We start from the raw sequence: 6723 nt of genomic DNA, 5'->3' as shown, positions 1-6723 counted from the left end.
CTGCTAAGGACACCTCATGACCTCTTCGTTTCAATCCACTGGAATCACAGACAGCAGAAATCTCCATCAGCTTTCAAAACCATCTGTTTTTATTCTATGCTTTCCCCCACCTCTTTCCTTTAGGAAAAAGAAGGAAACTACAATAACATGCTCATTTGTAGAGTTTGTTTTTGTTTTTGTTGTATTGCGTTGACAGCCCAATATGCCTTCAAATCAACCCAAATGAGAACACAACTGTACAATGAGAAGTACTGCTCAGAGTGATGCAAGATGCAAAATGGTCCAAGTACCCAGTTACCCTCTAAAGTTTGAAAGCATTTTAACATGATCTAGAATTATTTTCTACACCATGGCCAGAAATGAAAATGGTTACGTCTGAAAGACTTGTGTTAGGCAGAAAATTTATTTTATGTAAACTAAATCCTCTATTACTTGAACACTCCAGTGAGCAGTGTTTTCCTTCAATAATGTAACCAGAGAGAATAGTGATTGAGGTAATAAAAATTTAACAAAAGTAGTAGTTACTATTGTTTTGGAGCATATACTTAATGACAGGTCTTTTATTATAACAGTGCTGTGAGGTAGGTATTGTTATCTCCCGTTTCCTGATAGAAAAATAAACGCTTACAGAAGTTAGATGGTTCCCTTTGCCGAAACCGGTTTGGCTCAGTGGATAGAGCGTCAGCCTGCGGACTGAGGGGTCCCAGGTTCGATTCCGGTCAAGGGCACGTACCTTGGTTGCGGGCACATCCCCAGTGGGAGGTGTGCAGGAGGCAGCTGATTGATGTTTCTCTCTCATCAATGTTTCTAACTCTCTATCCCTTTCAATTCCTCTCTGTAAAAAAATCAATAAAATATATTTAAAAAAAAAAGAAGAAGAAGAAGAAGTTAGATGGTTCCCAAGACCAGAGGTCAATCCCGCAGCTCCGGGGCCTCTGGAGGCCCTGCTCCTTCCACAATGGGACGCTGACCTCCAGTCCCCCAGAGTCAGCAGAGATGGGGGAGACCGAGCACAGGGGGGCTCACTTTCTCTGGGTCAGCTGTGTGGCCGCATGACTTTCCAGAGAAGAGTGTGGTGTCATAGGCCATCGCACAGTCTGCGGTTGTCGCCCCAGACCACCCTGCAGAGCAGTCTGTGTGCTTTGAAGGCGTCATTTTATTTACGGACTAATGGGGTTGCAGATCAAGGGGAAAAAGCATAAAGGCTGGTTTTATTTAGCATTTATTCAAGAAAAACACATGCCTTTATAAGGAACGGAATGGAAGCCCCGTCTCCCAACTGCAAGGAGAAGCATCACTTCCTAGGGGATTAATCAGAACATCCTGTCATCCCAGAGACCCCCCACCTGCCAAGGCTGAGCCGTTGCCCTCAAGCAAGGAAAACACATGAATCATGGTGAATGGGAAGGCTTTAGGACTCTCTATCCAGTGGGGCGAGGGCACAGGCACAGAACACAGGCAGAAAGGAGCTAAAATGTAGGCAGGGGGATGGGGACTCAAGAGCTGGCCCACTAATCACTTAGCCTTCACCTTGTTCTCACCATCCCTTGATTTTATTTTATTTTTTGTAATTTATTAAAGCCCCTTCTGGCCCTCTTGCTTCTCCCCTTTTTTTAAAAAAACAAGCATGTTAGCCCTGCTGGTGTGGCTAAATGGTGAGCGTTGACCTATGAACCAGGAGGTTTGACTCCTGTTCAGGGCACATGCCCGGGTTGTGGACTCTATCCCTGGTAGGGGGTGTGCAGGAGGCAGCCAATCAGTGATTCTCTCTCATCATTGACGTTTCTATGTCTCTCTCCCTCTCCCTTCCTCTCTGAAATCAATACAAATATATTTGAAAAATTAAAAACAAGCCTTTTAAGGGGGTTTGTGGCATGGTAGAAGGGATGCCACCCCGCCCACCTGCAGCCCCTCCTTCTCTGACTCACGCTTGGCTGTGTCCCAACCCCGAGCGGGTGCTTCGGTGGAAATGATGTCACCGTGAGACTCGGTGCAAGTCAGTTTCTTCCGGCTCCTTCATTTTCCTTGGGGATGACTGTGCTCGGCCTAATCCTCAGGGCCCAGTTAATGAAGGCAGTGCCTCCGTTAGGTCAGGAGGCGTGTGAGTCTGCGTGCGGGAGCCCAGGCCCTTCTCCTCCCAGCTGGTGCTGCAGTTGCCTTTGGAGACTCTGCAGACTCTGCCTGAAACAGCTGCCTCCGAGTCTGCGGAGGGAGGGCTTGGGGAGGGCGTCAGAGTCCAGGTTGTGCCTTAGGTGTGAGAGGCTCCTCCTTGTCACCAGGAGCCCGTCCACCTCCCACTGGGAGGAGATAGGGAATTTCAAGTGTGTGAAGTAGGCTGAGGGGTGTGTGTGTGTGTGGTCTGTGTGTGTGTGTGTGTGTGTGTGTGTGTCTGTGCGTGCGTGTGTAAGTTTCCTAGGAGGACCAGTTTTCTGAGGGATGTAGAGGTTATAGAGAGGGTAGAGATATAAAAAACAAGATAGGGTTTTCTAGGAAGCAGAAAGGGGAGAGCTTTCGAGTACAGACGCAAACCCCAGCTCTTACAAAGAGAAGATCAAGGACCAGCAGCCTAGAAGGGTAATGAGGAAGCTCTCTTATTTTTGCTTGGCTCTTTCTGTGCCTTTGAGAGTAGGTGACGATGTTGCCCAGCAGTGAGCATCTTTCCAAGAGCCGTGTGTCCATCCTCCTCCCAGCACCCCCACCGTGGTCTGCCGGCCCCCTCGTCTCTGCCAGGCCCTTGCACTGCACATCTGGACGATCTGCCCACCATGTGGAAGAGGCCCTCATCCTGGACTCCTGTCCACGGTCTGCGCCTTGCCCTGCCCGCCCTGCCCCACGGGATCAGCTCTCAGACCTGATCAGCATGTCTGACCACTTAACATGACGGTGCTCACAGGTACTTTCTAGAAGGAGGCTTCTCTCATGGATGCCTGGCACTCGGGCGTCAGGATTCCAGGAAAGGACCAGCTCTGACGTCCTTGGTAGTGAGCTCGGGCGTCAGAGTGTGACGGCGCGTCACCAGCAAAGGGGAGAAGCTGGGCTGGAAATGGGGTTTGGTGGAGAATCACAAGTGTCTGGGGGAAGGCTGGGCCCGCGTGGCAGCAAGCGGAAAGCCCGATCCATCCATCAGCGTTGCTCTCCCGGTGTTGTTAAGAAATCTGAGCGTCCCCAGCCACTCACTGGGCAGCAATGAGTTTTTGATTTGAGCCCTCCACCACTCACCTTTGCCTCCTCACCCACCTCCTTTCCTAAAAGGCCCAGACCGCTCGCTGGTTGGTTGCTTGGTGTCCAGTGCAAACTGAAAAAGCCGACCCTGAAAGCCTGACTCCAAAGGCCCTGGAGGGACAGACTGTGGCAGAGGACGGGCAGCAGCCATGGGTCAACACGAAGCCTCCAGGAAAGCAGGACGACAGCGTAAACTGAAAAAGCAAGACGCAGCTCCGGGATCTCAGAAAGCCCGGTCATCCCGGAGGACTTAGAAAGGCTTCCCTGGGCCTGGGACAATGCCAGTTGAGATCCCAGTGTGTGCGTGATGTTAGAAAGCATGGGTCCCCGCACAACCTGTCTCCAGCTGCCTCCCCCCCCCCCCGCCCCCACCCCCTGGCGTGCTCCCCGATAATCAAGTCATGTTCTTACCTCTTCCTCTGCTCCTCCAGGAAACCAGGGCAGCATTTGCCTCCCCTCCTCACTGGGGAGTGCTGATCCTAGCGTCCCAGGTGAGTGACTGTCAAGACCCAAGTCCCTTTGCTGTTTCTCCTGGAAGGCTCAGGGGTTCCCCACAGATAGAGGAACCCTAGTAACCAGTCCCAGTTCCCAGAGGTGCCTAAAGAAGCATACAGATTAGTACCCTGCAGTGACATATACTGTAAAAAGTGAGTAGCAAAATAATTCTTCATGGGTGACTTGCAGAGACTAGGCCAGGCTTGTGTTTTTAAGCAAAAGCAGGGACTATTTCAACAAGGTCTCATTGAGCCCTGAGCTATTTTTGAGGTTGAGTGCTGGGAACCCTTTGGAGCAACAAGAGTCCCTTTGGGCAACTGAGCACCCGCAGGGTTACAAAACGGATTGCAGAGGTATTCCAAAGGAGGGCTGGGGAAAACCTGACAGGAAGTATTCCCAGAACTCTGCCTCCCAAAGGCCCTGTTGACTGATGACTAGGGCATAACTGTAAACAGAGCACAAGAGCTTCAAAGAACAGCGATCTATGGACACCCGCATCGGCTGTTCGGCAAACAGAAGAATGCCCGCCTGGCTCTGTCAACTCATAGCACCCCTATGCCAGGGCATTCGACTTTGACCAACCAAACATGTTCTATTACCCAGGGCCATGTCTCAACCCTACCTCCAGCACCCACACACTCTCCCTGGTGGGTCCCTTCTCAGCCAGATTTTCCTGGGGCTGGGAAGAAAAGAGATGGCAGGGGCATGAAGAAAAGAAAATGAGGAGGCCAAGACGGACAGGTTACTGGATGTCCTTGGATGTCACACAGGGTAGGTTTCCGATGGTCATGGTCTGGACACACCTGGCTAACTTCCCAGTCAGTCCTGCTCAGTACAGCCTGGTCTCGCAGGGCAAGGCATGCCCGGGCTTCAAATTAGACAATCCTAGAGCCAATATTCAGCTCTACCACACAGCAGACTTGATACCTTTCTGAACCAGTCCTCTCTTCTGTAAAATGGGAATGCTAATTCCTGCTTCATGGCTAGGCCTTATTTTGAAATTATAAATGCATATGAATGAATATATTTTAGTGCCTGGTACATAGGAAAATAGTTACTATTATTATTAGCACGTCCAGTACTTCTGCAATTATTGTAAAGTAGCTAGTGCTTACCACATGCTGGATCCTGAGTTAGATACCGTGAATACACATATTTCGTGGTCATCATTCTATTAGGAGACTTTAAAAAACATAATTCTTAGGACAGTAGAGTGCTGCTATATGTCAACTTAGTTAAATATGAATCTCAGCCAGGGAAGGGAGGTTTGAACAGACTGGCATTTCTGTTTGCATTTGCTTACCTGAAATTCACTCATTCTCTTTCACAAGCAACCTGTACCGGAGCCAAGAAACCATATCATATTTCAGCAGGTGTTAATCCTGTTTCTAAACTTCTGCATGATTTTAAGAATTGAGACAGTTGGTTTTATAAGCTTGAATAAAAATCTAGGGGTAAAAAAAAACAACCACCAAAATCCAAAAACAAAGCAAAACAAAAAACCTACTTTTAGGTAAACAGTGGAGTAATTGAAACCCAACTATTAGTGTCAACTGTTTTAAGTATTTTACTGTGGGACATACTCTTTCTCAACTCTGTTTCTATATAAATACAACTCTTTTATGCCACCTTACTTTTATTCAAAATTTCTGGGCTCTTTAATAAGCAGAAAGCAAAAATTTGTTGTCCTAGATTATATCTGTAAGGAGTCTAAAATCATTACCTTTTTTTTCTTTTTTAGCTTGGGCTTGAAGTATATTTTATTTTCATAAAATTTCTTTAATATTATAATGTTTTTGCTAATATTTTTTAATTTAGTATTTTTAGTTGTAGAAAAATATACATAACATGAAATTTAGCATTTTAACCAATTTTTAAGTGTACAGTTCACTGTCATCAAGAACATTTACATTTTTTTGCAACCATCACCACTCTCCATCTCCAGAACTTTTCTCAGCTTCCAAACCTGAAACTCTATGCTTCTTAAAGTCTGTTTTGTCTGATGTAAGTATTGAAACCCCAGCTTTTTTCTTTTCATTTCCATTTGCATGAAATATCTTTTTCCATCCCTTTACTTTTAGTCTCTGTGTCTTTCCCTCTGAGGTGGGTCTCTTGTAGACAGCCCACATGGGTCTTGTTTTCCTAGCGATTCAGCTACTTTATGTCTTTTGATTGGAGCACTTACGCATTTACATTTAAAAGTGTAAAATAGGCTTTAACATATGTGTCAATCCATTTTGTTGGGGGGATCAGTATCTTTGATGATTCTGCCACACAGTGTCTCTGCTCTGTTTGAAACGTGTAGGAGTGCCCAGCTGAATAAAAACCTCTTCGTGGGTGTCACTCACCAGCATGGAGGGCTGTGTCTGTGAGGACGAACACGCAGCTCTCTCCTGGATTTTCTGCAGGGTGTCTGGTACAGACTACGTGCCTGTGCCGTGCTTCCCCCGGGGTTGAACACTTTGGTTTTGTTTTTAAATTATTCAATCTCGCTAGCAGCTTGAGGTGATCTACTTTTCTTGGGATTCAGACAGGGGATTTAACACATTTTTCTCTGACATTCTCACAGAATAAAGACTACAACCAGTGGGGCGGGAAAAATAAAGAAGGTATTATTGATCCATTCCTGGTGCCAGACACTTTGGTAAGATGCTTCATGTGTCTTACCTCTTTTAATGCCCATAATAAATCTATACATTAGCTATTGTCATCTGAAGTTTACGGATGAGGAAACAGAGAGGTCAAGGAACTTGCCCCAAACACACAGCGACACAACCAGGACTCAAACCAGGGCCTTTCCGGATCATTGGCCTGTACAGAATAACTGGTATATTGGAAGTAAGAAGATTTGCTTTGTTGTCAAATTTCATGGATTATGGTACCAGCTTCCCCCTTGTGTGACTGTGGGCATTTTAATGCTTTAAGACTCAGTCTCTCATCTATTAAAAAGGGGATAATAATAATAATAACAACAGTAATACCTCCCTCAAAGAATTGTTGGGAGGA

At 46.6% G+C, this 6723-nt stretch overlaps 1 long non-coding RNA gene across 1 annotated transcript; it reads left to right on the top strand.

Moving 5' to 3' along the window:
- The first annotated feature begins 1961 nt into the window (after positions 1-1961).
- On the top strand, positions 1962-3685 carry LOC307101530. Its single transcript, XR_013813687.1, has 3 exons — positions 1962-2574; positions 2691-2893; positions 3253-3685. It is a non-coding gene; the product is annotated as an uncharacterized lncRNA (long non-coding RNA).
- Positions 3686-6723: the final 3038 nt, after the last annotated feature.

Source organism: Cnephaeus nilssonii, assembly GCF_951640355.1.
Source record: "Cnephaeus nilssonii genome assembly, chromosome: 6".
In the NCBI taxonomy this organism is placed as follows: Eukaryota; Metazoa; Chordata; class Mammalia; order Chiroptera; family Vespertilionidae; genus Cnephaeus; species Cnephaeus nilssonii.
Note: the sequence above shows the minus strand (reverse complement) of the source record. Positions and strands in the feature narration are given on the sequence as shown.